The sequence below is a fragment of the Leptodactylus fuscus genome, chromosome 6, assembly GCF_031893055.1.
Source record: "Leptodactylus fuscus isolate aLepFus1 chromosome 6, aLepFus1.hap2, whole genome shotgun sequence".
NCBI classification, from domain to species: domain Eukaryota; kingdom Metazoa; phylum Chordata; class Amphibia; order Anura; family Leptodactylidae; genus Leptodactylus; species Leptodactylus fuscus.
The window spans coordinates 33,048,504-33,064,729 of record NC_134270.1 but is presented as its reverse complement, the minus strand read 5'-3'; positions in this window follow the sequence as shown (position 1 = coordinate 33,064,729).

Genomic DNA, 16,226 nt, shown 5'->3' with positions numbered 1-16,226 from the left:
CACTCATTTAGACACGTATACATGTGTTAGAGCGCGACGCTTCAAAACAGATCCCATTGATTTCAATGGGTGCCGGCTCACGCTCGTAACGCATTGAAATCAATGGGTTACAAAGCCTCCCATTGATATCAATGTGTGGTGCCTGTAAGCCGGCAGCCATTGAAATCAATGGGATCTGTTTTGAAGCGCCTCGCACTGGCGCGTTACTCTGTGAGAACGGAACCTTAGACTGCTGAAGTGAAATTGAGGGGAATATACGTATCTGTTTTCCAGGATGTGATTAGGAAATAGGGTTGAGCTGATCATTTTTCATTCGAACCCGATCTCGATCCCAATTCCGATCCCAATGCAAGTCAATAGGATTTTTTTTATTAATTGGAGATCGGATTTTAAAAGCATTCCTGTTCACTATACAGCATGGAATGTAACAATTGAACGCTTTAATTGTTAGAATACGCTGTGTAGTGAATCACTAAGTAGCCAGAGGATTTTTTTTTAATCCTCTGGCTACTTAGTCCCCCCTAATGTCCACTTACCTGCAGAGATGGCTGCTCCGGTGTTCTTCTTCGCCTCCTTGCAGCTCCACGCTGCTCTTCTCTCCTCGCTGCCCCCTTCCTCCCAGATTAGGAAAGTGTGGGCGGGTTAGGAGAGTGTGGGAGGGTACTGGGAGGGGAGACGTCACGTCCTGTACGCCCTGTACCCGCCCACACTTCCCTAAGCCACAAGCCCCACCTTCCTAGCTCTTTAAACACTAACCTGGGAGTCAGTGGCAGCGAGGCGAGAAGAGCAGCATGGAGCGGCATCGAGGCGAAGAAGAAGAACACCGGGCACCGGAGCAGCCATCTCTGGAGGTAAGTAGTTACTAGAGATGTTAGTTTAGTCTCCCATTACAATGAATGGAGGCAGCCGGCGTGCAGGGGGTTAAGGCTTTGTGCCGGCTGCTTCCATTCATTCCTATGGAACCACAGCGGAGCCTTCGCACTGAGTATACACTCCACTCAGAATGAGCGGAGCGTATACTCAGTGTGAAGGCTAAGCAAAGCATTGTGGGAAATAGTACTGATATCGATCCCACCTAAAAAGATCGTGTACGGAATTCCGATTGCGATCGTGAAATTTTCTCGATCGCCGATCGGAATCGATCTTTTCTGAACACGATCGCTCAACCCTATTAGGTAAACAATGCCTCTGCTCGCTGCATCTAGTGGAGCAAAAATGGCTTGTAAGTCTCCATACGCCTGCAAAGTCACTCTCCTTAAGGAGTTTTCCTAGTCTTCCTGTCTAAAGTGAAGTTGAGTAATATCCCTGGCAATACCATAGAATTTAACAGAGCAACAGTATGCCCGATCTGTGTCCCATTACTATGGGGTAATTGTAGACCCCTTTTAGGAATTGGTAGGGATCCCAGTGCTAAGACCCCTATTGATCAGACAATTATCACAATGAATAGGCGATAAGTTTAAACTTGGGATGGCCCTATTGTTATTAATGGCCATGGTTATTGGAAATCTAACCCTAGTATCTACCTAGATATGGTTGACCTTCAGTAATAGACATAATTGCAAGACATGGATACTGTTGTGTTTGGTATTGCAGTTAATGGACTGGGGAAACCTTTTTCTTCTGATGATCACTGCACCCACACAAATTGTATGAGGAAGTCATCTATGGGGGTGATGTGATATATATTGCACATTATATTAGGATAGCGCAGCCATCTTGAGAGCCTGCATTCCTTCACACCTTCTAGATACCCTTTCCTCCTGCCACCATATGCCCCTCTATAGCCCCATGATGGAATGTACATGTCCTTGGGAGAAGGTTTAATGATACCTCTGCTCCCTTCAGCTTGTTGTCTATCATATATGCATCCTTCATCCTTCATTGTTACTGCTCTTTCCTTGTTTCCCCCATACTATACATACTGTGGTCCAGGAGTGACTATCATACACTAATCTAGAGTAGCAAAGTCCCGGGTTCCCAGTTCAGCCAATACTAAACTTACTTCTGCAATCTCCTCGACCTGTCAATCATGATTAAAGCGTTGCTGACTCCCGTCATAGGATGTCAGTGCTAAAGCTTGCTGCTATCTGATTTTGTTAGATGGATCTGCTAAAATAAGCTGATTCTCGGTGTCCTGTGGTTGGAACCCACAGTCATCGGCTGCAACGTGGAAACATGGAAACAAAGCAGCAAACGCACAATTTTTGTTTTGTGCCACCAAAGGCAAGACTAGGTAATACATAATGCTCCCATATGTTAATGGTCTGTCCATGTGATATGTGGACATTACTGTTCCTATAAGAGAATTGCTCTTTAGAGACTTTCCTGTAACATGGTATATGAGGACAGATTTTCTACATCAGACAACCACTTTGGGTGCATGAAAACCCTTTTCCCATCTGCTACGTTCTTTTATTACAGTTTTTTTTTACATTATCTTCATATATAAAATGTATCATGTTAGTTAATAGCCTGAATTATATTTTGTTCAATATCTTATTTTTACTTAAAAAGATGAATATTGTTGTTGTCCTTTTCTTTTCCTAGACAATCAAATCTAAAGCTAGCCACGACTGATCTATATCCATCACCATATGTTCAATGTGATTGAGGGATGCAAGGCCCACAATGGGTAGGTGTAGACGTAGGGTCCCGACCCCGAATATATAAATTAGAAATGGAACGTCACACTTGTAGATGTGCCAAAACAATTTATTTGAGTAGAGTAAAACGTTTTTCGATATTTCATATATCTTCTTCAGACTCTACATACAAAACAAGAAAAAAATAATAAAGAAAACAAGTACATGCGTTTGCATTATTATATGTGCACAAACATAAAGGAGCATAAATTGCAAGAATCAGTCCAAACAGTGTAAGTATCAACGTGATTTCCAAGGTCAGGTGAGTATAATAATGTCCATATGAAAGCGGGGTAAATCAGGTTGGAGACCTTGAGTTATAGAGTGGGAGGTTAAGACTACAAAATCTAGTATACATGATAATGTACTATAGATAATATAGATAATATAAATGGAGGGATAGGAAGAGGACTCACAAGACAAAAAGTCCTAGTGAAACATCAAGTAGATGTAAAGAGACAAAAGGCAAAACAACAGTAAAGATAGGAATACCTTCAGTTAAAGTAATCACTTCCTAGTTTAGGATTCCTTGATATGAGTAGCAGGTTCTGTAAATCATGTCAAAAATGGGAAAAACTGAATATCATGTAGGACTATATTGGACAAGTCCTTAAAACAAAGTAGGAAAATGCAGTGTCAGGTGTACAGATCATGAATGATCTATATACACATATCACAATATGTAGACATTGTTGTTACATACATACACAGAGTTGTACAAGTTAGTAGTACTAGGTACAGTATTTACTAGGAAGGTACACAATGTGTGGAGAGGCTCGTTGCATAGGTATGTGAACTTACCTCCGCACGGTGGAGCCTGCAGGGTCCGTTTAAATAAACAAAATTAAACAAGCAGTGGATGGGTAGGGTGTAGTCGCCAATATGAAAATGCCGTCCGGCTGAGCAATGTTGGCGTGCGGCGTAGTCCCGAGTGCCGGCTTATAAATAAAGCCGGGGGCCGTCACGTAAGAGTGCACCAACTGCGCATGCTCAGGGAGGAGGGGCCGCAACAACGTGAGTGAACGAATCTCAGGATGTTATTAGTGTGTAAAGAGCTATCGATGGAACCCAATACCCAGTCACTAAACAATAGTGGTAAAGAATGAAGAGGACCAAATAAAAAAACCAAATAAAAAACCATACATAAATACATCTAGACAAATCTATCTGAAGCAGGAAAACACCAATATAAGTGGTAAGAGACAAATAGAGGAACAAAAAGTTGAGAAGAAGGAGAAATTAAAAATAGCAAGAATGAAAGATTGAAATAAAAATGAAAAATTTAAAATAAAAATAAAAATGAAATAAAGTAAAAAAAAATAAAAAAAATAAAGATAAAAATAAAAATAAAAATTACGAAAAAATTACGAAAAAATTAAAAAAATTTTTTTAATTTTTTCGTAATTTTTTCGTAATTTTTATTTTTATTTTTATTTTTATTTTTTAATTTTTTTTTTTTTACTTTATTTCATTTTTATTTTTATTTTAAATTTTTCATTTTTATTTCAATCTTTCATTCTTGCTATTTTTAATTTCTCCTTCTTCTCAACTTTTTGTTCCTCTATTTGTCTCTTACCACTTATATTGGTGTTTTCCTGCTTCAGATAGATTTGTCTAGATGTATTTATGTATGGTTTTTTATTTGTTTTTTTTATTTGGTCCTCTTCATTCTTTACCACTATTGTTTAGTGACTGGGTATTGGGTTCCATCGATAGCTCTTTACACACTAATAACATCCTGAGATTCGTTCACTCACGTTGTCGCGGCCCCTCCTCCCTGAGCATGCGCAGTTGGTGCGCTCTTACGTGACGGCCCCCGGCTTTATTTATAAGCCGGCACTCGGGACTAGGCCGCACGCCAACATTGCTCAGCCGGACGGCATTTTCATATTGGCGACTACACCCTACCCATCCACTGCTTGTTTAATTTTGTTTATTTAAACGGACCCTGCAGGCTCCACCGTGCGGAGGTAAGTTCACATACCTATGCAACGAGCCTCTCCACACATTGTGTACCTTCCTAGTAAATACTGTACCTAGTACTACTAACTTGTACAACTCTGTGTATGTATGTAACAACAATGTCTACATATTGTGATATGTGTATATAGATCATTCATGATCTGTACACTTGACACTGCATTTTCCTACTTTGTTTTAAGGACTTGTCCAATATAGTCCTACATGATATTCAGTTTTTCCCATTTTTGACATGATTTACAGAACCTGCTACTCATATCAAGGAATCCTAAACTAGGAAGTGATTACTTTAACTGAAGGTATTCCTATCTTTACTGTTGTTTTGCCTTTTGTCTCTTTACATCTACTTGATGTTTCACTAGGACTTTTTGTCTTGTGAGTCCTCTTCCTATCCCTCCATTTATATTATCTATATTATCTATAGTACATTATCATGTATACTAGATTTTGTAGCTATTTATTCTTAACCTCCCACTCTATAACTCAAGGTCTCCAACCTGATTTACCCCGCTTTCATATGGACATTATTATACTCACCTGACCTTGGAAATCACGTTGATACTTACACTGTTTGGACTGATTCTTGCAATTTATGCTCCTTTATGTTTGTGCATATATAATAATGCAAACGCATGTACTTGTTTTCTTTATTATTTTTTTCTTGTTTTGTATGTAGAGTCTGAAGAAGATATATGAAATATCGAAAAACGTTTTACTCTACTCAAATAAATTGTTTTGGCACATCTACAAGTGTGACGTTCCATTTCTAATTCATATGTTCAATGTGGTCACCAGGGATATAGAATTTGAAAAGTATCCAGAGACCATTTAAATTGTGTTGGTGTTGGAATCTGTTCTCATATTACATCTGGTAATTCTATATTGTGCAGAAACAATTCTAGAGATAGTGAGTGTGTACGTCTCAAAATATCATCTACTCATTATCTCCAATGTTACCCAAAGGGATTGAGACATAGAAAGTACAGTGGGATCCAAAAATCTAAGACAAAATGACAGATTTCTTCAAAGTGTCCCTCTGGTTGTAAACAACTTTATCTATGGCTACATTCAGATGACCGAGGTGCAAAATGGCCATGGAGAGATTCGTGAAAACACACAAAAATGATTACAAAGGGCCATCAAAATAGCGGTCATGTGACTAGCCCCCATTTACTGACATTGAATTTAATGCTATCACTTGACATCCATTACAAAAACGGATATCACACAGCCATTGATCGCTGTCATGAATGTTACTTAAAGGGCTGGTTAAGGACAGGTTTACATCTGCGCCTGGTCTCCGTTTTGAGGTTTCCGTCTTCTGCCGACAGGAGACGGAAACCTAGCAGACAGTGTCAGCCCGTGAGCGCCTGTGAGCGTTTTGTGGTCTCCGCTCACGGGCGCTCTCGGGCGAACACTTTGCAAACCCATTCAAATGAATGGGTTTGAAAAGTGACTGCCGGTTTCCATCTCCTGTCCAGTTTCTCGGGCAGAAGACGGAAACCAAAAGCGAAGACCGGGCGCAGATGTGAACCCGCCCTAAGCTTTATTATTAATATTCCTCAAGGTTCATTGCTTTTGCAGAGGGCAGCTGGGGAGGAAGGAACTCTGGCATTCTGCTCCAATACGATATATTGCAATGTTCTTACCTTACTTTGTACTACGTCAGAACTTGTCTATAACCCGAGGTCCATTTTTAGAGCTTTGTCACCATAATGTTGTATTTTAGTGTTTTTTTTTTTTTTTTGTATTATTACATTACAGTAAAAAAATCTGGTCCACCTGTGGTTCTACTAAACTGAATATACATCATTGTAGAGTTTAGTTCAATCAATGTGTGTGTTTTGTTGTCAAGGCGTTGTGACCTTGATAAATGCCAAAATGCAGGTCAACTATGGCAGTGTGCAACCAGACTGAGGTCATTTTTTTCAGTATTCTGTATTGGGTATCATTATTTGTAAGTGAAAACCAGAAGTGGAACCTACAGAAAGAAGAACCTACTCCATGTTTTGACTTGCAACTATTGATGCAACATACTGACCAAAATACTACTCACCGGCCACTTTATTAGGTACACCTGTCCAACTGCTCGTTAACACTTAATTTCTAATCAGCCAATCACATGGCGGCAACTCAGTGCATTTAGGCATGTAGACATGGTCAAGACAATCTCCTGCAGTTCAAACCGAGCATCAGTATGGGGAAGAAAGGTGATTTGAGTGCCTTTGAACGTGGCATGGTTGTTGGTGCCAGAAGGGCTGGTCTGAGTATTTCAGAAACTGCTGATCTACTGGGATTTTCACGCACAACCATCTCTAGGGTTTACAGAGAATGGTCCGAAAAAGAAAAAAACATCCAGTGAGCGGCAGTTCTGTGGGCGGAAATGCGTTGTTGATGCCAGAGGTCAGAGGAGAATGGCCAGACTGGTTCGAGCTGATAGAAAGGCAACAGTGACTCAAATAGCCACCCGTTACAACCAAGGTAGCCAGAAGAGCATCTCTGAACGCACAGTATGTCGAACTTTGAGGCAGATGGGCTACAGCAGCAGAAGACCACACCGGGTGCCACTCCTTTCAGCTAAGAACAGGAAACAGAGGCTACAATTTGCACAAGCTCATCGAAATTGGACAATTGAAGATTGGAAAAACGTTGCCTGGTCTGATGAGTCTTGATTTGTGCTGCGACATTCGGATGGTAGGGTCAGAATTTGACGTCAACAACATGAAAGCATGGATCCATCCTGCCTTGTATCAACGGTTCAGGCTGGTGGTGGTGGTGTCATGGTGTGGGGAATATTTTCTTGGCACTCTTTGGGCCCCTTGGTACCAATTGAGCATCGTTGCAATGCCAAAGCCTACCTGAGTATTGTTGCTTACCATGTCCATCCCTTTATGACCACAATGTACCCAACATCTGATGGCTACTTTCAGCAGGATAATGCGCCATGTCATAAAGCTGGAATCATCTCAGACTGGTTTCTTGAACATGACAATGAGTTCACTGTACTCCAATGGCTTCCACAGTCACCAGATCTCAATCCAATAGAGCATCTTTGGGATGTGGTGGAACGGGAGATTCGCATCATGGATGTGCAGCCGACAAATCTGCGGCAACTGTGTGATGCCATCATGTCAATATGGACCAAAATCTCTGAGGAATGCTTCCAGCACCTTGTTGAATCTATGCCACGAAGAATTGAGGCAGTTCTGAAGGCAAAAGGGGGTCCAACCCGTTACTAGCATGGTGTACCTAATAAAGTGGCCAGTGAGTGTATGTGATAACCTTATTCCTGCTGTTGAGGTGCAGATTTCTCAAGTGAATTTAATCTAACCATGAGTGGTTTGTCTAAAGCCTCATCCATACGACCATACTGTGGGTTGAAGTACAGTCAGATTAATTTCTATGGGTCCATACACACAGCAATAGTTTTCGTAGCTGTGTGCCCTGGTCATAGTGAAAAGTCACAAAATATGGAGCAGGTCCTATACCTGTCTGAATTTATGGCTCATTCCATTCATTTCAATATATGGGTCAATGCAAACCCCAGATGACAAATGGTAACCATCTGCGTGACATTCGTGCTCTTCTTACTGACCCTTACGTTGCACATGGTGCACACAATGTAAATGTAGCCTGAGTGAAAGTATTCTAGTTTTATTAAATGTTATTTTTTTATAATAAAAAAAGTTCCACTTCCAGCTCCAGTTCCACTTCCATATGGAAAATGTACACCAACTATTGCCGATTTTGGTGTAGACTTTTACACACATACACACAGCTTCTCGGGTAGAAGACGGAAACCTGCAAAGCGGAGACCGGGCGCAGGTGTGAACCAGCCGTCACCTTCCAAGATAGAGCTCTGATAACTGTATTGTAAACCTACAGACACGATCAGGATTACGTGTGGATATTCCTCATGGATTTTAATGTGGAAATTTGCAGAATAATCTCTTAACATTAAAGTCAAGGAGAAATTCTATTTCTCATGCACGCGATGCAGATATTTTCTACACAAAATTTGACCTATGGTGTAGATATAAAATTATAAAGGATGTCAATTTCTTTCCTTTTTATGGCACAGATTAAAAAAATATGGCTTCAAAATCTGCATGTCAAAATCCACACCAAAATCTGCGTAAAAGTCTAAACCAAAATTGGCAATATTTGGTGTACATTTTCCATATGGATTCCCATGCGTACATGTGGATTTTGGTGTCGATTTTTTATGTAAATCCCGATCATGTGCAGGGGATATTCTTGTTGAATACTTTCTTAGGGCAACTTCACACCTGCGCCCGGTTTCCGCTTTGTGGTTTTCCCTCTTCGGCCCGAGAAACCTTGACAGGAGATGGAAACCTGGCAGTCAATGATGTTCTCCTTTTTAATAAAGGGGTTACCATTTTTAAGGAGTCTGCGCATAGAACTCTAAAACAGTTTTCCAAAAACTATATCTGTTTCATCCAAGTCACATAGCCCAAAAAGTGATGATGTCATCAACATGCTTAATGTACTAAGTAACGCTATGTTCACAGCTGTAGCATTATATCTGGTCTTCTAGTATATCACAGGTGCCGAAGAACAAATTATCCTTGAAATGATGGACAGGAACGGGTCCCATTGGACCCCATTGACTATAATGGGATCCCAAAGTATTGTCAAGGGAGGTTTATGTATCAGAACCTGAAAAGGGTCAAAGGCAAGTACGACATTCACCAAGGTGATCTGGAAAAATCTAAATATGGTTTACATTATGTACAATATATCAAACCAAGAATAAACTTAGGGACTTCTCAAGACATGGGTTTCTTGTTTACTCTTGAGCTGGAAACATACCTTCCAATCTTCAGAGATATATACTGTATTGTATGGATTCACAGTGAAACTGAATTGTGACCTAAAATAGACTTTCAAAGAACAACGTGAAGATCAAAGAAGCAAAACTTGAGAAGTTCTAGTAGCTCAACTACAGCAGCGGTGGGCAAAACCTCACCAAGAGGAGAGCCAAAGGTTGCCAACAACTGATCTAGAGGTTGGAATAGTTCACCACCAGTGCGGAAAGAGGATTTAGGATGGTAAATCTGCAGAATTCTGTCACTTGTCTCAGTCATTTAATTTAGTTTTAAAGGACTTTAAGTTCCTTTCTTGAATGAAATGAAGTTATCATTTCAGAGTAAGAAAATATTGCTTTATATAGGCAGGAGGTTCTAAGTCACATGCAAGGTCATATCCTGTTCACTATGAGGACATTTGTCTACCACCTCATAGTAACATTGTTTCTACCTTATTCTGGGCCAACACAAGGGACAAGGTTTTGTGTCTTATTTAAAATATATTTGTCATTTCAGACAAGTTTTTAAAATAAACTAACATGGATGTGTAGATCAGAAATATATACAGCCATATGTATGGCCCTTATATGACTTGTATGTTGCGCTTATCACCACTTATCTCCTTTTCAGGCTCTGTCTATTAGGGCCCCTTCACACGGCGTAAGCGCTTGGCTCATTCTGAGCCTTACATGCGAGCGCTTCTAAACACTTCCCATTCACTTCAATGGGAGCGCTCGTAAAGCCGGCTTTACGCGTGCTCCCATTGAAGTGAATGGGAAGTGCTTTTATGCGCTCGCGTGTACGGCTCGGAATGAGTCGAGCGCTTACGCCGTGTGAAGGGGCCCTTATTGTCAGTTTTTCCTAAGCTCAGGATCTGAGTAGTCACAGACTAGATCCGGGGCAACACAGTTGCTCAGTGGTTAGCACTGCAGCCGTACAGCATTGGAGTCCTGGGTTCAAATCCTGCCTAGGGCAACATCTGCAAGGAGTTTGTATGTTCTCCCCGTGTTTGCATGGATTTCCTCCCATACTCCAAAGACATACAGATAGTAAAAAACGTACATTGTGAGCCCTGTATGGGGCTCACAATCTACATAAAAAAAAAAAAGTAGATCCTACTCCACTATCTCTTACCATATATCAAGTCAGCAGCAGCATGGAGAACATAATCCAGTAATCCATAATCTAAGTGTTAGGATTTATGGAGGAAATGGTTGACTTCCTCTTCCATCCCTCCAGATTTTCGCTTGCTTAGACTGAGTTCAGTTGGAGTTTTTTGGTCCAGAATTTGACGCGGAGGCCGCCTCAGATTCCGGACCAAAAAAACAGTAGCTGCGTCTGGATGCTGGATGCCGATGCATTGCACCGGCATCCAGTCACGGCACTCTGCTCCGGATTAGGCCCAAATGAATGGGGCTGGGAGGGAGGGAATGTCTTCAGGCAGTCGTCCATGGCTGAACAGGCTGCAGAATCTGCCTGAAGAAAGGGGATGTCGCTTCTTTTTCCGTGAGCAGGAAGAAACCGCTCGCAGAAAAAAGAAATGACCGGCACCCATTGATTTCAATGGGAGACGTTTTTTTGTCTGGATTTTGAGGCGGATTCCATGTCAAAAACCTGACCAAAAAATCCCATCTGAACTCAGCCTTATAGGGCTCAGATGAATGGGCTTTAATGAGTGGAGTGGCTGATCTGTGGATTCTGTGGCTGAATCAGCTATTGGAATCCATGGCAAGATCGAGCAGGATACCTATTTTTTCACCAACCTGCTTTGCCTCCCTTTTAATGAGGGCTGAATTAGGTGCTGATTTTGAGGCAGAATCCATCTTAAAATCGGTGCCAAATTCCAATGTACATACCCTTACGATGGAATCCAGGATTGGGGTAATATGGTCAAACACTTATTAGAACAAACAACATTTCTATGAGTTTGTGCGTCTTGCTCTCTGCAACCACCACTCTTCCCTCTCCCTTCCCTTCTCCACTGACTTCTGTTGCACCACATACAACTTCAAATCTGTCTTGTCTCTGCCTCTCCCAAGATGGATTTTACCACTGACTTGAGAGTGAATGATTAGTGCAGAAGGTGGGGGAAGAGGAGAAGTGGCTGATACATGGAGAAAGAGGCATATTTCTATTATAAGATATGCAACCATGTTTCTTATATTTGCTTTCACCATTGATTTTATACAAAGTTTGCTAAAAGGATCATGTCCATTGAAGTTATGACGTACAGACAACATTATAATGCACGGGATATGCATTTCTCTGGATGTATAAACCATTGGCTGTAAGCTATATTGTATAATTAGTATGGTAATCCATTCACAAGCTCTAAGTCGCCTTTACCTCGCCCCTTCCTGCTGCTCCTCATACTCCAGCAATGGTTGTAACATATTAACCCCAGAGAGAAGTATCCTGCGGCTATTTGATACCAGACCAATATTCTGCAGCTGTATGTGTTCAACCATGATAACTCGAGAGCATCACTCTTTGACAGGTTATCAGGCCTACAGAGGATTTTTTACCCATCTATCACAAAATAAAAAGCATCCAGCTCACCTCGGAGGTTATACGGGCTACAGGCATTGCTTTATTGAGTTGTTTTAAAGCACCAGCAAGAACATAAAAGGGATCGGAGTTGGGATAGGACTTAGGATTTCACATGTGCTCTTTAAGCTTCCAGCCTGTACATGTTACTACATATTTTATCAGGTTTTTCGTGCATTGTTCCCATTGACTAGCCTGTGTAATTGTCTAGAAATGAGAATGACGGATCCTAAAAGTGCCGTACACCTTCAGTAGCTCTGAGCTATAGCAGGAGCATGGCGTATAGACACAATGATCTGGATCAGACCCTAGTCAGTTGTATGAGAGAGTTTTTTAGGTATGTTCTGTGACCTGGGCGGAGGTCATTGTGTAGAGAGGGGAGGAGTTAAGCTGTGAAATCCTCTATTGTGATTGGTGGATTCTGTTTTTTATCTGCATATATATGATAGCTGTGCTCAGGGCCAGTTTTAGACAGAGTGTGGCCCTGGGCAAAACTAAAATTGGGGCCCCCATATACTGACACACCATCATATTCAGTCATTTGAGAAGTCAGGGCTGCACTTGCATTGATGTAGTCTCCAAAGATCAAGAATGCAAAAAAACATTGTATAGATATATATACAGTCCTATGAAAAAGTTTGGGCACCCCTATTAATCTTAATCATTTTTAGTTCTAAATATTTTGGTGTTTGCAGCAGCCATTTCAGTTTGATATATCTAATAACTGATGGACACAGTAATATTTCAGGATTGAAATGAGGTTTATTGTACTAACAGAAAATGCGCAATATGCATTAAACCAAAATTTGACCGGTGCAAAAGTATGGGCACCCTTATCATTTTATTTATTTGAATACTCCTAACTACTTTTTACTGACTTACTGAAGCACAAAATTGGTTTTGTAACCTCAGTGAGCTTTGAACTTCATAGCCAGGTGTATCCAATCATGAGAAAAGGTATTTAAGGTGGCCAATTGCAAGTTGTTCTACTATTTGAATCTCCTCTGAAGAGTGGCATCATGGGCTACTCAAAACAACTCTCAAATGATCTGAAAACAAAGATTGTTCAACATAGTTGTTCAGCGGAAGGATACAAAAAGCTGTCTCAGAGATTTAACCTGTCAGTTTCCACTGTGAGGAACATAGTAAGGAAATGGAAGACCACAGGGACAGTTCTTGTTAATCCCAGAAGTGGCAGGCCAAGAAAAATATCAGAAAGGCAGAGAAGAAGAATGGTGAGAACAGTCAAGGACAATCCACAGACCACCTCCAAAGAGCTGCAGCATCATCTTGCTGCAGATGGTGTCACTGTGCATCGGTCAACTATACAGCGCACTTTGCACAAATAGAAGCTGTATGGGAGAGTGATGAGAAAGAAGCCGTTTCTGCACGTACGCCACAAATAGAGTTGCCTGAGGTATGAAAAAGCACATTTGGACAAGGCAGCTTCATTTTGGAAACAAAAATTGAGTTGTTTGGTTATAAAAAAAAAGGCGCTATGCATGGCGTCCAAAAAGAAACAGCATTCCAAGAAAAACACATGCTACCCACTGTAAAATTTGGTGGAGGTTCCATCATGCTTTGGGGCTGTGTGGCCAATGCCGGCATCGGGAATCTTGTTAAAGTTGAGGGTCGCATGGATTCCACTCAGTATCAGCAGATTCTTGAGAATAATGTTCAAGAATCAGTGACGAAGTTGAAGTTACGCTGGGGATGGATATTTCAGCAAGACAATGATCCAAAACACCGCTCCAAATCCTCAGGCATTCATGCAGAGGAACAATTACAATGTTCTGGAATGGCCATCCCAGTCCCCAGACCTGAATATCATTGAACATCTGTGGGATGATTTGAAGCGGGCTGTCCATGCTCGGCGACCATCTAACTTAACTGAACTTGAATTGTTTGTCCAAAATACCTTTATCCAGGATCCAGGAACTGATTAAAAGCTACAGGAAGCGACTAGAGGCTGTTATCTTTGCAAAAGGAGGATGTACTAAATATTAATGTCACTTTTCTGTTGAGGTGCCCATACTTTTGCACCGGTCAAATTTTGGTTTAATGCATATTGCACATTTTCTGTTAGTACAATAAACCTCATTTCAATCCTGAAATATTACTGTGTCCATCAGTTATTAGATATATCAAACTGAAATGGCTGTTGCAAACACCAAAATATTTAGAACTAAAAATGATTAAGATTAATAGGGGTGCCCAAACTTTTTCATAGGACTGTAGTTATGAAACGGCTATGTGTGTACCGTTATACTGGGGAGGACCAGTGCACGCTGCGCGATGACGTCACTATATTGCGTCCCGTGCGCAGGTCCGGCTCCGTCTTATCTGCAGTGATTCTTGGTGACTCCTAGTATCTTTTCTATCTGCTATTCTGAGCTTGTATGTGTTCTTTCTTGAATATATTACTGTTTTACCCATGCAGCTGCACTGAATTTGGCTATGATGGGACTGATAAAGGATAATCTTATCTTAAACTCAGCATCATCGAGTGTTTCCTCCAATGCCCACTCGTGCCCCATATGTCAGAGACCTGGGACCTATGCAAGGTGTTTACCTGCAAAGAATATGTAATAAGGGCACCAAAAATCACATGGACACAAAAATGGCTTCAACTCTTGTTTCATTTGATTCTTGTACACACTACTAGACGTAGGAACCGAAGTAAGGTGATACAACTGAATTCACGGAACTCAACTTTTAGAAGTCCAACCTGTGTGTCTATACACTGTGAGCTTTACCTTGCTCTTCTTCCACTTGTTAGAGACTCAGAGGTTCAGGTATTCCCATATACTATAGGGAGATGAAACTCTACAGTCTATTGGACAAAAGTCGATATAATCAGGGGTTCACTTTTTACTATCTTACCAGGCGCTCCTATGACTCAAGATGACTCCTCAACAATTGCAGTTGGTGCTTTATAGCTTTCAGCCCTTTCTCAGTTAAGAATGCACAAAGAGGGGACAACCCATGTCACCATAGATAGCAGGCACACAAGGGGCATTTATAAATGGTATAGGGTATATCTTTTACAAATAGTCATATTAGCCTTGGATGCAACATAGAAAACACGGTACTTGGGCATAATTGAAGGCTATCATCACATCAGGAAAATGCGCTGTGCAAATGTCAAGTTCCCATTGCATATGAGGCATGTATGGGAGTTGGAGAAGACATCCTATGACTAGGCGAGAAAATTTCATGATCATGATCGGAATTCCGAACAATCTTTTTAGGTGGGATCGAGATCGGTGATTATTTCCCACAATGCTTTGCTACTGGCCAAGCATTGTGGGAAAAGCTAACAATGTTAGCCTTCACACTGAGTATACGCTCCGCTCATTCTGAGCAGAGTGTATACTCAGTGTGAAGGTTCCGCTGCGGTTCCATAGGAATGAATGGAAGCAGCCGGCACACAGCCTTAACCCCTGTGTGCCGGCTGCGTCCATTCATTCTAATGGGAGACTAGCTAGTAGCTACTTACCTGCAGAGATGACTGGTCCGGTGCCCGGTGTTCTCGGTCTTCTTCGCCTCGCTGCCCCCGCCTCCCAAGTTAGTGTTAAAGAGCTAGGAAGAAGGCGGGGCTTGTGGCTTAGGAGAGTGTGGGTGGGTACAGGGTGGGGAGATGTGACGTCTCCCCTCCCAGTACCCGCCCACACTCTCCTAACCTGGGAGACAGGAGGCAGCGAGGCGAAGAAGAACGAGAACACCGGACCAGCCATCTCTGCAGGTAAGTGGACACCAAGGGGGGACTAAGTAGCCAGAGGATTAAAAAAAATCACTACACAACGTGGATTCTAACAATTAAAGTGTTCAATTGTTAGATTCCATGCTGTATAGTGAATAGGATTGTTTTTAAAATCCGATCTCCGATTAGTAAAAAAATCCCATTGACTTGCATTGGGATCGGAATTGGTATCGAGATCGGGTTCGAATGAAAAATGTTCGGAAATCGGTTCGATCCTGAAAAATCAAGTTTGGCTCAACCCTACCTATGACACTAGAGACCAAGCATGACATTAGCCTTATGCAGAGAAGAGGGGCATCTGGGGATTTAGGGTAGAGAAGATGCTGGTAGAGGAACACCGTGAGGACCCCTACGGATAACTTGTACATTATTACAATTTTCTTTTCCCGGTTATCCTACATGTATGATGTCTAACCTCAGGAGCTATCCAGCAGTGGTAGCGGTGCAATGCGGTCAAGCTCC